Here is a 19,900-nt window from a genome sequence, read left to right on the forward strand (position 1 = left end):
GCTGCCGGTAAATTCATGGGTGGTTGGCAACACTGCACCAAATATGTAAATCGGTGTACATAAGAGCCCATTCACAGGGGCTAAAAAGGAAAAATATATGTAAAACAAAGTCCAGAGGAAACAAATCATCCATGATTTTTTTGCTCCACCAGTGTTCCCGCAGTCACAATTAATAGTGCTTCTACCACCAGGTGACGCCAAGTATTTAAGCCTCTTACCGGATCCTGTGGACCATCATATAGTATGGCAAAATGTGCGTGTTACATCTTCTTATGAAGGGAAACTCCAAAGCACCAAACTTAATCTAATCGGGGTTAGTTCATCAGCAGCATGAAAAATAAAAAGCATATACACCCATAGTGTAACCCATAAAAAAACATTATTAAAAAAATAACAAGTGAAACTTGCAAAGGGAATCGCAAGCAAATTCTTGGGCAAAAGGTTTAAAAAAACTTGCATATAGTAATAAAAATAGATACAATTGCTCTCCCAAAAAGCAGCAGACTGTGTGGCTGCACCGAACTCCTCCGCCGGTCAACAAATGTATGACAGCAAAGCGTCGTAGCCACGCCCAACTAGTTTTGTCGGGGACCATCTTGCACTATATATAGGTGCTTGCGTTATTCTGTAGGAGGAAGCAAGGTGTGCCTAATGTTAACCTGTGTGAAAAGTTCAGCTTTTAAACTTTTACTCTGCGTCTCTAAAATTCAACTTGAGCTATTGAGTTTAGAAAAAAAAACGCACAAAAAACACCATGTGTAAAGGAGGCTAAAGCTGCACCTATGGGTTTAAAACGAGAATACCATTTTTTTTATATATATTTTGTTTTTTCCTCCAGAGTATTATAAAAAAAAACATGGACAAAACATTATATACATACATAATATAGGTTACCCTGCAATGCCCTATTTGAATTAAGCTGTGACTTAAGTCTTTTTTTTGGCTAGAGCGGGAAAGCTTGGCACCTATGCCCAAGGATAAAGAGAAATCTGGCGCACACCACCACAGAACTGATGCAAAAAAAATCCTTAAATATCTTCACAGTCAGAAAAACAAGACAGGACGATCTGTTGATGCTGTTAATTTGTAAAATCTTTATATAATTGTAATCTATTTTGTATGTATGCCTATGTATTGCACACTGCACTCATTGTGCATGCGGTACTAATAATGTTTTCATTACATGTGTGCATTCTTTCGAGTTCTGATTAGAATTAGCCTGCCTATGTTACGCCCCTTGTTACCATAAAAGTCCAATTGTAATAATAATGTGATACCTACATAATCGTGTGTATAAAAACCTTAAATTGCGTCAAAACAGAACAGTTCTTTTCGGAAAGATGCTGAGCGTATGATTTGTGTCTCTTCCCTACTACAGTAGTTATTAATTTGGAGCCACTAATCAATATCAGGATAAAAGTTGCCTATCTATAAAATTTCCAGAACAAGGTGTTTACACAGGCTCAATCGTAACACAATATTTGATTGGTGGTGTGTTTATTGGGTATCTTTCTCCTTACTTTCTGTTTCTGAGGACAATAAGTAAGAGAGAAGCTTCCAAAGTTAAGGAAAAATCTTAATTTTGTCAGGTGTTGCTGGAGAGGTGTCCCCATGGTCAGATTTTCTACTTCTCCTGCTGCATGACTATCAACCTTTTAAGCTTTTTCCTCCTTTTCTGTGCTGATGACAACACTTCATGGGACAGGAAGTAGGGGGCAAATCTCCATTGAGAAAAAAGACAGCAATAAAACCCGACCAAGCTTCCAACGCTTCTCAGATCTAATTAAGACTTTAAAAATATTTTTGCTGAGGTTCCACTTTCATAAAAAAAACACAATTAGATTTTGGATTTTTTGAGTACCATATTTTCCGGCGTATAAGACGACTTTCTGGATGCAAAAACATGCATCCAAAGTCGGGGGTCGTCTTATACGCCGAGTACGGTCTTTGTGCTCACTTTTTTTGCCGGCGGTGACAGTCTCCATACAGCGAGCGCGAGCGTCAATGATTTAAAAGACGCTCCTTCTCCTCAGAGTGTTCTGTGATAGGAGGAACACAAATCTTCCCAGCAGCGCCTCTGTTCTGTGTTCCTCCTATCACAGATGCCTTCTCATCCTCGGACGAGATGAGAAGACGTCCATGATAGGCGGAACACAGAACAGAGGCGCTGCTGGGAAAATTTGTGTTCCGCCTATCACAGAACACTCTGAAGAGAAGGCGCGGCTTTCAAATCATTGACGCTAGCGCTCGCAGTACGGAGACTGTCACCGCCGGCAAAAAAAGTGAGTGTTTGCGGTGATTGCACTGGGGGGCAACAAGTTCAGGCACAGTGAGGGGCAAGTGATGGCACAGTGAGGGGCAAGTGATGGCACAGTGGGGGCATGCAATGTAATGGCACAGTGAGGAATGTAATGTAATGGCACGGTGCAGTGAGATTTGAAAAAGCCTGTTTCTGTCAGCGGTTCTGGCTACCCCTCAGCTTCCAGAAAGACTAGTAAGAAGGGGGTAGTCTTATACAGTGAGTATATCCCAAAACCAAAATTTTTCCTGGAAAATTAGGGGGTCGTCTTATACGCCGGAAAATACGGTAGTTTACTTTTAATGCAATAATGTAAAATTGGACCTCTGATGTAAGCAGTTACTTTTGCGTGAACATAACAAGCCTTATTTACTTAATTAGGGAACTGTACTTAAGTATGGTTAGTATTAATACAGACAGAGCTTCAAGGCATATAGTGAATGTGCAATTGTAATGTATCCATCTCAAATAATATATAAAAATAGAATAATTTGCTTAACTTTCTTATACAAAACACACGCCATGTGGGACATGCTGGTACCTGTATGACGGTTTGTAAAGTGTACTTTAAACAATTACAGGCTGGCCTACATGGGAATGTTATTATTAATACTGGATGTTACGTATTTTCAGTTGCAGTCAATCAGCACTGAATTCCATTGTCTTTGCAAAACACAACATTTTAGGAAAGACCTCACATTCTTGTATAAAGGTAATGGGGTCACAAAGAAAATGAGGTCACAAGATAAAGAAACCTACACCACCAGTGTAGTTTATCCCTTAAAGCCCAAGTTTAGTATTTTTTTTTTATTTTTTAAAGCCAACACAAGGAACATTACTTGTGTGTCTTGGGCTGATGGCTGCAGAATTAGTTAACATTTTCTTTCCTCCAACCTCACCCCATAAGTCTGTCTTATGCACCATCTTTGACCACCCTTTTCGCACCACTTTTTCCATTCATAGAAGCTATATTATAGCTTCTATGAATGGAGAGGGGCATCCTCCATTCATTGATTGTTTATTCTTGTGCCGGGTACACACGATCGGATTTCTGATGGAATAAAATCCAATGGAATTTTTCATTGGAATTCAGATGAAGCTGACTTTCATCAGGCTTGCATACACACTATCAGACTAAATTCCGACCGTGCCAAAACGCGTGACGTAAAATACTACGACAAGCCGAAAAAAATGAAGTTCAATGCTTCTGAGCATGCGTCGACTTGATTCTGAGCATGCATGGATTTTTCTCCGATGGAGTTCCACACAGACGATTGGAATTTACTATCAGGTTTTTTTTCATCGGAAAAATGTAAAACCTGTTCTATTTTTTTACACTGATGAAAAAAACGATTGTGTGTACACTGCATTAGAAGTCTAAAGGTTCGTACACACGGTCGGACATCCAACAAAATTTCCCTTGGATTTTTGTCCTAATTGGATTTGTCCGATCACACCCATAGCATACAAACGCTCTGACTTTTCTGCAAACTTTTCTAACACTTTCCCAACATCACGTGGTTTTTCTACTCTTTACCGCCACCCTTTGGTTAACTTCTGCTATTGTTGGTTGAGTTTAACATTGGTTCTGAGCATGCGCATTTGTACTTTGTCCAAAAGTCCGATGGTTTGCTGTACACACGGTAGGACAAGGCACCATCGGACTTTTGTTGCCGGAAAGTTGGTCCGTTCGCAGACCCAACTTTTTGTCCGATGAAACCCAAAAAAGTTGGTCCAATGGAACGTACACACGGTCGGACAAATTCGAAAAGTTGCAGATTTTGAAGTTGGTTGGCCTTAAGGCAGCTAATGAATGGAGGAAGGGAGATGAAAGGGTGGGCATATTCCGCACTCTTCATGAGTGCATATGACGGGTCCCCCTGGCTCTATTAACCCTTGCAGCATCAGAAGATTATGGTGGATGGGATGGGGGGAAATCGAAGGATGGAGTATTTCAACTTATTTAAGAACATTTTCTTTTTTTATTATTTTTATTCTTTTTATTTTTTTCCCAAAATTGTGTTTGTAAGACCGCTGCGCAAATACAGCGTGACATAAAATATTGCAATGATCTCCATTTTTTTTCCTCTAGGGTCTCTTCTAAAAATATATATGTTTGTGGGTTCTAAGTAATTTTCTAGCAAAAAATACTGATAGGCATGGCCCTGGTAGCAGCTCTGTTTCACCTGTTCATTTTTAGACCCCACTGGCTCAGGTTAGTCTGCTCACAACAGGCAAGACTACCCTCCTGTGGGTAATGCAGCAGGTTACCAGGAAAAGATGTGCATATACTGTATGGAAGAAGCACCAGGACAAAAGATAAGAGTCCAAATTAATTTATTGATGATGTGTTAAAAGACACCCAACACCCCCTAGCCCTCTAAAGAACAATGCAAGGTGGATTGCTTTTAACCCTCCTGGCGGTATCCCCGAGCGTGACTCGGGGTGGGTTTTTTATGCTGAAATCGGTAACCCTGAGTCACGCTCGGGGTAGATATGCAGAGCCTGCAGCGTGCGCTGGCTTACCTTGTCCTGGATCCAGCGATGTCACCGCGCTGTGTGAGCGAGCGGGTGCTCGCTCGATTCACACAGCGTCCTCCTGTGCCGCCGATCTCCGTTCCCTGCGACGTTACGACACACGGCGCCAAATTCAAAAACGTAAACAAACACTATACATACAGTATACTGTAATCTTATAGATTACAGTACTATATGTAAAAAAAACACCCCCCCCCCTTGTCCCTAGTGGTCTGCCCAGTGCCCTACATGTACATTTATATAATAAAAACATTTCTTTCTCCCTGCAAACTGTAGATTGTCCATAGCAACCAAAAGTGTCCCTTTATGTCAAAAATGGTTTTAGATCAGCTAAAAAACAGCGATAATAATTTATAATCACTTGCAGAATTGTGCAATAGCGATTTGTGGGGAAATTCGTCATAAAAAAATTAAAGTAATGACAGCGACAATTTTGCAACTGAGAAAATTTCAGTGATTTTGATTTGATTACATTATTGAATAATTTTTATTAGAATTATATTATTATTTGTTATAATTATTTATAATTATTATATTATAATTTATAATTTTGTTTTTAAAAAAATGTCATACCCGGGATGCCTATTAGACTCTTGTTTGGTCAGATTTAAGTGAGTTATTCCTAAGAATTACAGGCCTACAGTATAAAACGCCAAATTTCCTTGCAAATAATGGTACCGCTTTTGGTACGTAATTCCAGACAGAATCATACCGCCAGGGAGGTTAATAGGCAGTGAGGAGGCACCATGTCACCTTCTCACTACTGATTTTAACCTTTAAAAGACTGTGCCACCATACTGCAACCACGTGTTTTGTGGTATAGCTGCGGCGTGACCCTATTCAGCTGGTACTGTAAGTAGCATTAAAATAGGTGCACGTAGAAAAGCAATTGTCGTAAAATTAGCTCACTTTTTTCACAAATAAATCTCCCTTTTCTAAAGGACTGTAATCACGAAAATATAAAAAAAAGAGCATCTTTGCAAAAAAATAAATAAATAAATAAATAAATAAATATATTAATTCATCCAAAATATGTGTGGTGTCAATTGACAAGACGCATATTTTGGATGAATTTTTATTAAAGCACTGTGGTTGATTTACTAAAGGCAAATAGACTGTGCAAATGGAGTTCCTTCAACACATAGTAAATGAGGTAAATGTTCACTTTGTAAAGAGTACCCAATCACATGCAAGGTTAATGTAAAAAAGAACTGTATTTTTGCTTGCACGTGATTGGATAATGGAAGTCAGCAGAGCTTCCCCTCATTTACTAAGCTCTGGCGCAGCTGCTCTTGCAGAGTGTATAGTCTAATTGCCTTTAATAAATCAACCCCATTGTCTTTTATACTTTTGTCCATGCCCCTGTGGTATTTATACACCATATTGAGAGCAGCTTCACCATAAGGCCTCATGCACACTGGAACGTTATAAAACGGCAGTAGCTTTAGCTGTAGAATGCTGCATTAAATACGCAAGTTTTTTCCAAGATGTGCAGTGTTTTTGCATTCCCGTTTTTAAGCGTTTTTTTAGCTTTTTTTGTGGGGGTTTTTTCCGCAAAGGTATACCCCCAGAAAAGCTTTTGGCTCAAAAACACTTGCATTTTTTTTGCGTTTTTTTAGTTAGAGTGCTTTTATAGCAGAACAACTGTTCTTCACACCCACTAGTTCTTGTGGGTTTTTTGTTCCCAGACAGAAAGCACCCCTGCCAAAAAACACTGATAACAGCCTAAACTGTTATTTACTAAAGGCAAATTCACTTTGCACTGGAAGTTCAGTCGCTGTAGATTGCTGAAGATCTGAGGGGAAGATCTGAAATGAGGGGAGGCTCTGCTGATTTCATAATCATATCTAGCTGGATTCATGTACAGTTACGACGGCTTATCAGTAGATACGCTGTCGTAACTCCGAATATGCGCCGTCGTACATTTAAGCGTATGCTCAAACTGAGATACGCTTAAATGTTGCTAAGATACGTCCGGCGTAAGTCTCCTAAGCCGTTGTATCTTAGCTGCATGTTTACGCTGGCCGCTAGGGGCGTGTATGCTGATTTACGCCTAGAATATGTAAATCAGCAAGATACGCCTATTTACGAACGTACGCACGCCCATCGCAGTAAAGATACGCCATTTACGTAAGGCGTTTTCAGGCGTAAAGATAAACCACCAAAAAGATGGCGCAGCCAATGTTAAGTATGGACGTCGGCACAGCGTCGTATTTTTCATGTTTTACGTCGTTTGCGTAAGTCGTTTCAGAATAGGGCTGGGCGTAGGTTCACGTCGAAAGCATTGACTATTTGCGACGTGATTTGGAGCATGCGCACTGGGATACGTCCACGGACGGCGCATGCGCCGTTCGTTCGAAGCGTCATTTACGTGAGGTCACGAATAATTTCCATAAAACACGCCCACCTCTTCCACATTTGAATTAGGCGGGCTTACGCCGGCTAATTTATGCTGCGCCGCCGCAACTTACGGAGCAAGTGCTTTGTGAATACTGCACTTGCCTGTCTAAATTGCGGCGGCGTAACGTAAAAAACATACGTTACGCCCGCACAAAGTTAAGCCGCTGTACGTGAATCTACCTAATCATGTGCAAGCTAAAATGCTGTTTTTTTTTCCTTGCATGTCCCCCTCAGATGTACAGTGACTGCACTTCCAAGTGCACTTGTAGTGCAAAGTGGATTTGCCTTTAATAAATCACCACCATAGGATAACATGCTGGGGAGTTTACTGGCTGCAGAAAAAAAATGCCCCAAGCCAAAAACAGCAGCTGTAAAAAAGTCCAGTGTGCATGAGGCCTAAGAGGTAAGGATTGGGAGGTGCAGATTTATTCAATGAATTAATAAGGACTATAAGGGACCGTTGATACCAGAACATGGTGCGGGACACACGCGTTTTGTGTGCCTTTCTCGCACTGCATGTGAACACTCTTCCCTTGCAAGACACACACAAATGCGTTATTGGCACACCAAGAGCATCTCACAAATACAGTATGTTTACGGCCACGAAAACCATATGGTATCAGAGTACCAACCATTTTGCATGGTTCCATGTGTTTGACAGTCCATTCAAGTGAATGTATTGTCAAAACTGGAACGCAAGGGCCAGCATGGGAATGTGTGTGTGAACTGGTCCTAAAGGAGATCCCTGGAATTCCTCTACAGTGAGCTAATGTTGTCTCAAAATCGCCTAATTTTTCCTGAAAACATTAAAAGATTACTTGAAACACATATATACTGTATATATTTAGAGAGAGTTTGAAGATGTTATTATAAGCAAAGAGCTGTAGAGTATACGGTAGTTGCACTGTAAAAGCACTATTGATGTTTGTCAAAGCATGCTTATTTAGCAGGTTAGTATGTAGTTTAGTCTACTGTAAATCGAAACTTTGTGCAAATACTAGTTTTAGTGGCACATTACCGTAGTTTTAGCGGTGCTTTTTGGCTAAAATCGCCTCACTAGCAGCCGAACAAAGGGTTAAAAGCGCCCATGTTGCGGCGCTGCCAAAGTGCTTTGCAGGCACTTTGGCAGCAGTGCTGCCCATTCATTTCACTGGGCAGGGCGTTTTGGGATGAATGTTAGACATGTGCACTGCCAAAAAAATCGTTTTTTTCATTTGTTATTTTTTTTTTTTTTTTTTTAAATTCGGAAATTCGAAAAAAAAAAAAAAATTCTGTTTTTGTTTTATTAGTTTTTTTTTTATTTTTTCGGAAATTCGTAAATTTCGAAAAAAAAATATTTTTTCAGTTTTTTAGATTTTTCCGTAAATTCCGGAAATTTTCGGATTTCGGAAAAAAACGAATGAAAGGAAAAAAAAACGAATGAAACGAAAAAAACGAATGAAACGAAAAAAAAAAAAAGAATTTTCGGAAATTCGGAAATTTACGAAATTTCGAATTTTTCAATTTTCAAAATTTCGAATTTTTCAATTTTCTAAATTTCGATTTTTGACATTTCGAAATTTCGAATTTTCGTATTTCAAATTTTTCAGTTTTCGAATTTTCGCATTTTTTAGTTATCGAATTTCTGATTTTCGAAATTTCGAAAATCCGGAAATACGAAATTTCAACATTTCGAAAATTGAAAAATTTCAAATTTTTCAATTTTCTAAATTTCGAATTTTTCAATTTTCGAAATTTTGAAATTTCGTATTTCCGAATTTTTTGTATTTCTGAATATTTTCGTATTTCCGAATTTTCGTATTTTGAAGTTTCAAAAATTCGAAAACTGAAAAATGCGAAAATTCAAAAATTCGAAAACTGAAAAATGCAATTTTCAAATTTTTCAATTTTCGAAATTACGATTTTCGATTTTTTCAAATTTCGATTTTTTCAAATTTCGATTTTTTCAAATTTCGATTTTTTCAAATTTCGAATTTTTCAAATTTCGAATTTTTCAAATTTCGAATTTTTCAAATTTCGAATTTTCGTATTTCCGAATTTCGAAATTTCGTATTTCCGAATTTCGAAATTCGAAAATTGAAAAATTCGAAGTTCGAAAATTGAAAAATTCGAAAATTGAAAAATTCGAAGTTCGAAAATTGAAAAATTCGAAATTCAAAAATTTAATTTTTTTTCAATTTTCGAATTTTTCCATTTTCGAATCTTTCAATTTTCGAATTTTCGAAATTCGGAAATACGAAAATTCGGAAATACGAAAATTCGGATATACGAAAATTCGGAAATTGAAACATTTTTCGAAATTTCGAATTTTCGAAATTCGGAAATACGAAAATTCGAAATTTGAAAAATTCCAAATCTGAAAAATTCGAAATTTGAAACATTCGAAAAAAAAATCGTAAATTCAAAATTTTCGGAAGTCCGAAAATTCGTAAATAAAAATGTGTAAATACGAAAATTCGTAATTAACGAATTTCCGTAAAAAAAACGAATTAGAAACAAAACAAATTGCACATGTCTAATGGATGTATACACCCCTCCCAAACGGCCCCAAAGATGCTGCTAGCAAGCTCCAGTGTTTTTTAGAAGGCAACAACAACAAAAGAAAAAAAAAACAGTAATTTGAGTTTAACATATGTTGACCATTATCTGGAGACTTGCTAAAATATATGCTTAGTGTTGAATTTAGTAATTACAAAACAGATATAGTAATAATATATAACAGTGTAAGGTAATATAAGAAAAAAAATGAAGGGTCATAATTTCTAGACCTTGTATAATGTTAGGGTAATATGTATGAAGATAAACAGGGATTTATTGTATAGACATTAGGTTTGTACTGTTTCAATGGAGCTCTAAAGCTCAAATATACTGATAAATAAAAACATAAAAAAAAGTAATGCTGCTACCATTTTTGCATATAATAACAATATATGCTAAGAAAGAAAAAACAACAAAAAGGAACTAAAGAGACAAGATAGAATAGAGGGAAGGGTAAGAAGAAGAAGAAGAAGAAGAAGAAGAAGAGAAAAAAAATAAAGATAGTAGGTAGAAAAGGTCCCCGGGGTATCTTATTATGTTTGTCTTATGTTATTAGCATATTAAATAGCTATTAGTAGTTATATTACCAAGGTCTTAATAATGTGATGTCAAAGTTGGGAGGGAAAAAATGAGTCACCCAAGGATTCCAGATTTTTTCAAATTTTGCAATTATTGGTAATGGCTTCCGTTTTTGAGTGGGTCATGGCTTGGTTTATTCTGGTTTTGGCTTCTGAGATCATTAACCGCTTAACGACCGCTGCATGTAGATATACGTCCACAGAATGGCACGTACAGGCATATGGGCGTACATGTACGCCCCTGCCTTTCCGCGGGTCGGGGGTCCGATCGGGACCCCCCCCCGCTACATGCGGCGATCGGAAATCGTCGGGGAGCGATCCGGGACGAGGGCGCGGCTATTCGTTTCTAGCTGCCCCCCTCGCGATCACTCCCCGCAGCTGAAGAACGGGGAGAGCCGTATGTAAACACGGCTTCCCCGTGCTTCACTGTGGCGGCGTATCGATCGAGTGATCCCTTTTATAGGGAGACACAATTGATGACGTCAGACCTACAGCCACACCCCCTACAGTTGTAAACACACACTAGGTGAAGCATAACTCATACAGCACCCCCTGTGGTTAACTCCCAAACTGCAACTGTCATTTTCACAATAAACAATGCAATTTAAATGAATTTTTTGCTGTGAAAATGACAATGGTCCCAAAAATGTGTCAAAATTGTCCGAAATGTCCGCCATAATGTCACAGTCACGAAAAAAATCGCTGATCGCCGCCATTAGTAGTAAAAAAAATAATAATAAAACTATCCCCTATTTTGTAAACGCTATAAATTTTGCGCAAACCAATCGATAAAGGTTTATTGCGATTTTTTTTACCAAAAATAGGTAGAAGAATACGTATCGGCCTAAACTGAGGAAAAAAAATTATATATGTTTTTGGGGGATATTTATTATAGCAAGAAGTTAAAAATATTGATTTTTTTTCAAAATTGTCGCTCTATTTTTGTTTATAGCGCAAAAAATAAAAACCGCAGAGGTGATCAAATACCACCAAAAGAAAGCTCTATTTGTGGGAAAAAAAGGACGTCAATTTTGTTTGGGAGCCACGTCGCACGACCGTGCAATTGTCTGTTAAAGCGACGCAGTGCCGAATCGCAAAACCTGGCCTGGGCATTTAGCTGCCTAAAGTTCCGGGGCTTAAGTGGTTAACCACTTCCCTACCGGCCCATAGTAAAATGACGTCCACAAAGAACCTCTGCCGTTCAGAGTGGACGTCATATGACGTCCTGGGCTTTGTGGGGGGATATCTGAATGATGCCTGCAGCTAGAGGCATCATTCAGATATCCTTCTCTTGTGCCGGCGATTCTGCACAATGTAAGAACGATCATAGCGGTGGTTCCGCCGCTAGATCGTTCTTACAGGCGGCGGGAGGGGACATCCCCCCCTCCCGCCGCCATCCGGTGCTTCTCCGGGCTCTCCCGTGCCATCGGGGGCCCGGAGAATGAATCGTCCGGCACTCGCAGGAAGCATAGAGATGACTGGTGACCAGATGGTCACCAGTCATCTCTATGACCGTCGGAGGACCCGGGCGCGATGTGATGACGTCACGCCCGGGTCCCCGTAAGTAAACAAAGCCGCGATTGCGGCTGCTAAGCAACGGTAAACATGAGATCTGTGAATTTTTTTTCACGATCTCATGCTTTCCAGCCTGGAGAAGAGATGTGGGGTCTTATTGACCCCGCATCTCTCCATAAAGAGTACCTGTCACACACATTCCTATTACAAGGGATGTTTACATTCCTTGTAATAGGAATAAAAGTGATAAAAAAAAAAAAAAGTGTAAAAAAATAAATAAATATGTAAAAAATAAATAAAAGAAATACATTTTTTTTTTAACGCCCCTGTCCCCAGTAGCTTGCGCGCAGAAGCGAACGCACATGCAAGTCCCGCCGACATATGTAAACGCCGTTTAAACCACATATGTGAGGTATCGCCGCGTGCATTAGAGTGCCAGCAACAATTCTAGCACTAGACCTACTCTGTAAATCTAAACTGGTAACCTGTAAAAATTTTCAAAGCTTTGCCTATGGAGATTTTTAAGTAACGAAGTTTGGCGCCATTCCACGAGTGTGCGCAATTTTAAAGCGTGACATGTTAGGTATCTATTTACTCGGTGTAACATAATCTTTCATATTTTACAAAAAAATTGGGCTAACTTTACTGTTTTGTTATTTTTTTAATTCATGAAACAATTTTTTTCCAAAAAAAAGGCGTTTGAAAAATTATTGCGCAAATACCGTGCAGAATAAAAGGTTTCAATGACCGTCGTTTTATTCCCTAGGGTGTCTGCTAAAAAAACATATATAATGTTTGGGGGTTCTGCGTAATTTTCTAGCAAAAAAATGATGATTTGTACATGTAGGAGAGAAGTGCCAGAATAGGCCCGGTATGGAGGTGTGTATAAAAGCCCTGTATGGAAGCGCTTAATGTTGGGGTTTTCCACGCTTTGGCGATTGTCTGCTTTGCTGCAGTAGTGATTTGTAGAAGGAGTTTGAATTGAGTGTGGGAAATAGAAGTCGGTTTTAGATTTAGTAGTGCAATTGCAGGACTTTTTCCAATGTCCTGCAAGCTCACCACCCCAGTGTGAAAGCACTTAGGCTTTCACACTGGGGAGGCCTTTGGAGACATTTTCAGGCATTTTACAAGCTCTCTTTTTAGCGCTAAGGCGCTAAAACGCCTGAAAAATGCCTTTAGTGTGAAATATGATGTCACAAGACAAGCCCCAGTCCTTCTATCTTCTTCCCTGCAGACAGGGAATGTTCTTCTATGGGTGTCCATATCCTCATGGAATGGCCACGGTCAGCATTAAAGAGGGGTCCTGTGTGTCTTCTGGTTGGCTTCAGGTGCAAATTCAGGCAAAAATTTGTACCTGATTGAGACCTTGGTGTACAGGAATGCACTGAACCCCATGCCGTGAGCCACGGCCTCAGCATATGTGAATGAAGCCTTAAGCCTCGTACATACGACCGTTTTTCCCGGCAGGAAAACTGCCAGGAGAGCTTTTGACCGGGAAAACCGGATGTGTGTATGCTTCCTCGCAGTTTTCCCGTTCGTAAAACAGCCGTGAATCCTGTCGGGAAAATAGAGAACCTGCTCTCTATTTTCCCGTCGGGATTCCAGACGTTTTTTTTTTAGCCAGATCTACTAATTACCTATGGAAAAGACTACGAGGCAGTGCCGATGGAGCATAAACACGGCCGGGATTCTTTTCCCTTGGTTTTCTCGGCGGACTTTTTACCACCGAGAAAACCGAGCGTGTGTACAGGGCTTAACTCTTTACTTTAGAAATGTAAGCTCAGTTGGAACCATAAGGCCATTACATGCTCATTCTCATAAAGCTGAGCAAAGGTTCAATACAGGCATTAGCACTCATGCACAAACTTATTAGCGCATGCACAGGACGGAATGTGTATATGTGCATGCGCACAAGAATGCACACACACGTACATGCCGTCAAACTGCCTATTTGGAATATGGCATGAACAGATTGCTGAGTGATCTTTAGTTAGTTTCTGTTTAACCTGTGCCTTGACCTTCTATACCTGCCTACCCCTACTTTACCCGACTTGCTCTTGACCAATCTCTGGATTGCTGCCTGTTTATTGTGACCTCAGATTGTACTCTGACCCTGTTCCTGTCTTTTGCTCCTGTACCTCGCTGCCCAACTGTGTACTGACCCTGGTCTGTATCCTGGCTCTGCCTCCATCTTATGTTCCTGTACCACTTATCAAGCGTCACCGTGTTCCAATTCCTGGTTCCTATCTGGTGATCCACGGTCATCTGAGAAAAAACTAAAAACGGATAAGGACGAACAGAGGACCTCAGTATTATGGTAAATCTAGGTTAATGGTAAATCTGATTCAGGCATGCACATCACCATTAACAGGCACCTTCAGCGAGGGCTCCGCTAACTCCAACAGCGCAACTTCCAGGGTCCTGTTGTTTTTTTAATGACACTGCAGTACACAGATGCGTGGACACTGCCTTATCTAAGTTGCAGTAATGTGCGTGTTTTATCATGCATTACTACAACACGTGTGAACTGCCTCTACAGGTGTAGTATATGTACATGCAAGTCCTTCTGAGCGGTTATGCATTTTAAAGTTACTTTGCCAATTCAGGGAAAAGTGAGAGGTTCTCTTAAAGCAGGGATATGCAATTAGCGGACCTCCAGCTGTTGCAGAGTCTTGCTATGCCTCATGGGACTTGTAGTTCTGCAACAGCTGGAGGTCCGCTAATTGCATATCCCTGTCTTAAAGGATTGATCTCTCATCTGCTAATACTCAACTTTTGGCGTGCAATTGCAGGGTTTCTCTGGATACAATTGTGAACCTAAAATGGTAATACACCAAAAAAACTCTGCACCAATCAACTCAAGGTTAGTGAATATCCTACTAGAATATGAAACTAAGGGGCAGATCCACAAAGATCTGCCCCGGGCGCATCGTATATGAGATACGCTACGCCGCCGTACCTTACCTGGCTTTATTTCGAATCCAGGAAGATTTTGCGCCGTAAGTTACAGCGGCGTAGTGTATCTCAAGCGGCGTAACGGCGCGGAATTCAAATCTGCGATTAGGGGGCGTGTTTCATTTAAATGAAGCACGTCCCCGCGCCGAATGAACTGCGGATGCGCCGTCCCTAAATTTCCTGCCGTGCATTGCGCTAAATGACGTCGCAAGGACGTCATTTTTTTTAACATAGATGTGAATTACGTCCATCCCGATTCACGGACGACTTACGCAAACAAAAAAAAAAATTCAAATCAAAAGCGGGAACGACGGCCATACTTAACATAGCAAGTCTAACTATACGCGACGAAATACCAGCTTTAAATATATGCCGAAAAAAGCCGACTAGAGACGCTGTAAAAAAGTGCGACGGCCACTCGTACGTTCGTGGATCGTCGGTAATAGCTAATTTGCATACCCGACGCGGAAAACGACGTGAACGCCACCCAGCGGATGCCAACGAATTGCATCTTAGATCCGAAGGCTTACGAAGACGTACACCTGTCGGAGCTAACCCAGATGCCGTCGTATCTTGTTTTGAGGATTCAAAACAATGATACGACGCAGGAAATTTGAAAGTACTCTCTCTGTGGATCTGCCCCTAAATGTTTATTTCATCTGGAATCTAAAAAGTGAATTGTAAGTCTGAGATAAGCAGGTAGACGTCATCAGTGACACAATGACAATGACAAATTCCTCAAGTGATGTGAAGCAGTCAGTGTGTCTATTAAGTGGTACGGGGAGCAGCAATATATATATAGACAGATAAGTGGTGGAGAAAAGCAGTGTGTGAAAAACTCAACCAAGCTGTCATCCAACTCAACAATTCCATCACTTCAAAAGGCTGAATCCCATCAGGTCTACACTACCAGGTAAAAAGATTATTACATGTACCAACATATATCTAATATAACCAGCATAATATATATATATATATATATATATATATATATATATATATATATATATATATATATATATATATATATATATATATATATATATATATATACAGTTAAAGCAGTATTAAACCCAAACGCAAACATTTATTATTTTGTAGCTTACCATATCTTAGATGTGATGGCTGCATTCTTTTTCTTTCTTTAGGCTTTTTATTGTTTTTCCACCTGTAATCCAACCAATAAGTCTGATATTTTTCAAAAGTACAAGCTGTTCCACAGATGAAGCAGTTGGAGGGTTGAGACAAACCACTTACCACTGACAGGTCAATGGTCAGCTTTTCTTAATTTCATTACAACTTTTTTCCCAAAAGGAACAAAATTGTTGCTGTACTTGCTTATAAAGTGTTAACCGGAGTTTGGCTTCAATGTGTTAATGTATCTAAGGCTGCATTCACACCTGAGCGTAGCGTTTTTGGTATTTTTTTTCTGGCGTTTTGTCGCGCATATTCATGCGTATTTGCGCGTTTGCATACTTTTAGCCAATAGGAAAAATGATCATCTTTTCATCATTTGTTGCTATGTTTGTAGATTTTTTTTATCTTCTGCCTGGGTGAAATGTTCTATCGATTAAAGCGTCAAAACGCCCGTAGAAACGCTTGTTGTCGCGCTAAACGCTTGAATCGAGCGTTTCCATTACTTTCTATGGGAAATACAAACGCTCAAAAACGCCCAAACCACCCAATTTGCGCGACAAAAAAGGGTCTTGGAACTTGTTTGAGCTTCAGGCATTCGGCGTCAGGTGTTTTGGAGTGGAGATGTGAACCATCTCCATAGAGAATAATGTATTTTTTCCCCTCTAGCGTTTTGGAGCGTCGCGCTTTAGGCGACAAAACGCTCAGGTGTGAATGGGGCCTAAGGGGGAGATTGACTAAAACTGGTGCACTCGGAATCTGGTGTAGCTGGGCATGGTAGCCAATCAGCTTATAACTTAAGTTCGTTCATTTAAGCTTTGGATATAAAACCTGAAAAACTGCAGCAGCGCTGCACCCTATTTTGCATGCTTCAGTTTTAGTAAATAACCCTCTATATCTGCTAATACATCTAACAATCCCTTCCCGTTCAGATTAACAATGCTGCTGGCTAAAAGTGTTGCTCATCCATCCAGAGTGGGGGCACTCCACTCCAATACAGGAGGAGTGTTACTCGCCACATCACCAGGTGAAATCTAGAAAACTAATACAGTCACTACATGTAATGATTGGTAAACAGCAATATATTACATTTTTGGTTTTGCGTTTAACCACTTGCCGACCGCCCACCGTAGTTTTATGGCGGCAGGTCGGCTCAGCTGTGCAAAATCACGTAATATAAACACACAGCTCCTGGTTCTTTCAGGGGGAGAAATGACTTATCGTATGTTCATACAATGTATGAACAGCGATCTGTAATTTCCCCAAGTCAGTCCCATCCCCCCTTCAGTTGGAACACAATGAGGGAACGTAATTAACCCCTTGATCGCCCCCTAGTGTTAACCCCTTTCCGGCCGGTGACATTTTTACAGTAATATATGCATTTTTATAGCACTGATCACTATAAAAATGCCAATGGTCCCAAAAATGTGTCATAAGTGTCCGAAATATCCGCCATAATGTCGCAGTACAGATAAAAATCACAGATCGCCGCCATTACTAGTAAAAAAAATTATAATAAAAAATGCCATAAAACTATCCCCTATTTTGTAGACGCTAGAACTTTTGCGCAAACCAATCAATAAACATTTATTGAGATTTTTTTTTACGAAAAATATGTAGAAGAATACGTATCGACCTAAACTGAGGAATAAATCTTTTTTTTATATATTTTTTGGGGGGGATATTTATTATAGCAAAAAGGAAAAAATATTATTTTTTTTCAAAATTGTTGCTCTATTTTTGTTTATAGCGCAAAAAATAAAAACCGCAGAGGTGATCAAATACCACCAAAAGAAAGCTCTATTTGTGGGAAAAAAAAGGACGCCAATTTTGTTTGGGAGCTGAAGTGGTTATTACCGCTTTATTGACTAGTACTTGGTGATAAAGAGATTTATTTACTAAACTCAAATGTACTGTGCGCTGAAATTGCATTTGCTCTAGATCTGAGTGGAAGCTCTGCTGATTTCTATCATCCAATTATGTACAAGCAATTATACAAGCTATATATTGTAGCTTCTAAAAACAACAACAACAAATATATATATATATATATATATATATATATATATAAAAACGACTGTATTTGTTTTGAGCCCAATTTTTACAATAGTGTGAAAACTGATGGCACTAAGGGGTTTATTTACTAAGTGAAAAAATGTGATTTTTTAATTGACGAATTTTGATTAATTATAACGCACATACAATTTTCAGATCACCACCATATAAAGTCCCCACTGTAATATCCACAGACATCTCCCCCACTGTAATATCCACAGACATCTCCCCCACTGTAATATCCACAGACATCTCCCCCACTGTAATATCCACAGACATCTCCCCCACTGTAATATCCACAGACATCTCCCCACTGTAATATTCATAAGACATCTCCCCACTGTAATAACAACAGACATCTCCCCCCTGTAATATACACAGACATCTCCCCCACTGTAATATCCACAGACATCTTCCAACTGTAATATCCACAGACATCTCCCCACTGTAATATCCATAAGACATCTCCCCACTGTAATAACCACAGACATCTCCCCACTGTAATATACACAGACATCTCCCCCACTGTAATATCCACAGACATCTCCCCCACTGTAATATCCACAGACATCTCCCCACTGTAATATCCACAATCACCCCCACTGTAATATCCACAGACATCTCCCCACTGTAATATCCACAGACATCTCCCCACTGTAATATCCACAGACATCTCCCCACTGTAATCCACAGACATCTCCCCACTGTAATATGGTCCACATCTCCCCCACTGTATAGGAAGATTAGTGCTTGTTTAGTCTTACCAGAGAAGCCGGCCGAACACGAGCAGTTGAGGCCGGGTGATGACGTTGGCGCGCCGCTCTCGGCTCACCTAGGCCGCCGCCGGTTGGACCAAGATGGTCGCCGCTCTGGGAGCTAGGCCGAAGCCGTGGCCTATGGCCGAGGCAGCAGCGGAGCTCCGGATCACGTGGTGTGCCGATCCGCATATGGTGACCCGTTCGGATCACGGATCATTTACAATCCATTGCACCACTAGTACCAATCAAAAGAATTTTGATCGATCAAAAAAATTGACAATTAATCAAGGAATTAATCTTTAATTTCCACAGCCCTAATATATATATATATATATATATATATATATATATATATATATATATATTACACATTTTTTATAGCATACAAAGGATATTATGCATTTCCTCTAATGTTTGACATATGTTGTTCTGACTAAAATGAAAATCAGTATTTTGTACTGGAGTAAGTAAAAATTAATTTTCACAGAAAGCTTTGCATACTCAAACAACAAGGTGCAGCATATATGCAAAAAAAAACAATAGCAATACTATTTTATTTTTTCGATTGTGACATCTGTTTTTGCATAACATATGAGAACAAGCTCATCTACACCAACACCACTATTTTGCTTCTTTCAGAGAGGTAAATATATTGTTGCTTCTGCTTAAACCTATTGCCGGGATGTCGATAGGAATGTGTGCCTCTAGCTATGGGGTGGGACAGTAATTAAGCATGATATTTTGTTTGGAGTACCGGATGTTTGGTTACGTAAGATTAGGGATTGAGAGTATTTAACATTTACTAATTTTCAATTATAGCTTATCATTAAATGATTTCATTATCCTATTTATCTCTAAAGCGGCAAAGTTAAACTTTAAGCCTACTCTAATTTTTTACGTTTGAATGTATTTAAGCATGCTAAATAACCCACTTAATTCCTCCTCTACTTAGGAGATTTGTACAGTGGCTCTCTCTGCCTGGGTTCCCAAGACCTCCCACCGGTTGGGACTATTATACGGCCAAAATAGTCTCTTATTTTTGGATTTCATTTGACATGTTTTACAATAATTGGAATACAGTAGAAGGAGCCTGTTGTGTGGTGCAAAGGTAGAGACGGAAACTTCACCAG

At 39.6% G+C, this 19,900-nt stretch overlaps 1 protein-coding gene across 1 annotated transcript in view; it reads left to right on the plus strand.

The window, feature by feature from the left end:
• Nucleotides 1-15,634: 15,634 nt before the first annotated feature.
• LOC120941466 (fibrocystin-L-like) overlaps nt 15,635-19,900 on the plus strand; it is a 239,500-nt gene continuing 235,234 nt past the window's right edge. Inside the window, exon 1 of the mRNA XM_040354858.1 lies at nt 15,635-15,736. The gene's annotated coding sequence lies outside the window, so the exon portion shown is untranslated. The remainder of the gene's footprint in view (nt 15,737-19,900) is intronic.

The sequence above is a fragment of the Rana temporaria genome, chromosome 5 (genome assembly GCF_905171775.1).
Source record: "Rana temporaria chromosome 5, aRanTem1.1, whole genome shotgun sequence".
In the NCBI taxonomy this organism is placed as follows: Eukaryota; Metazoa; Chordata; class Amphibia; order Anura; family Ranidae; genus Rana; species Rana temporaria.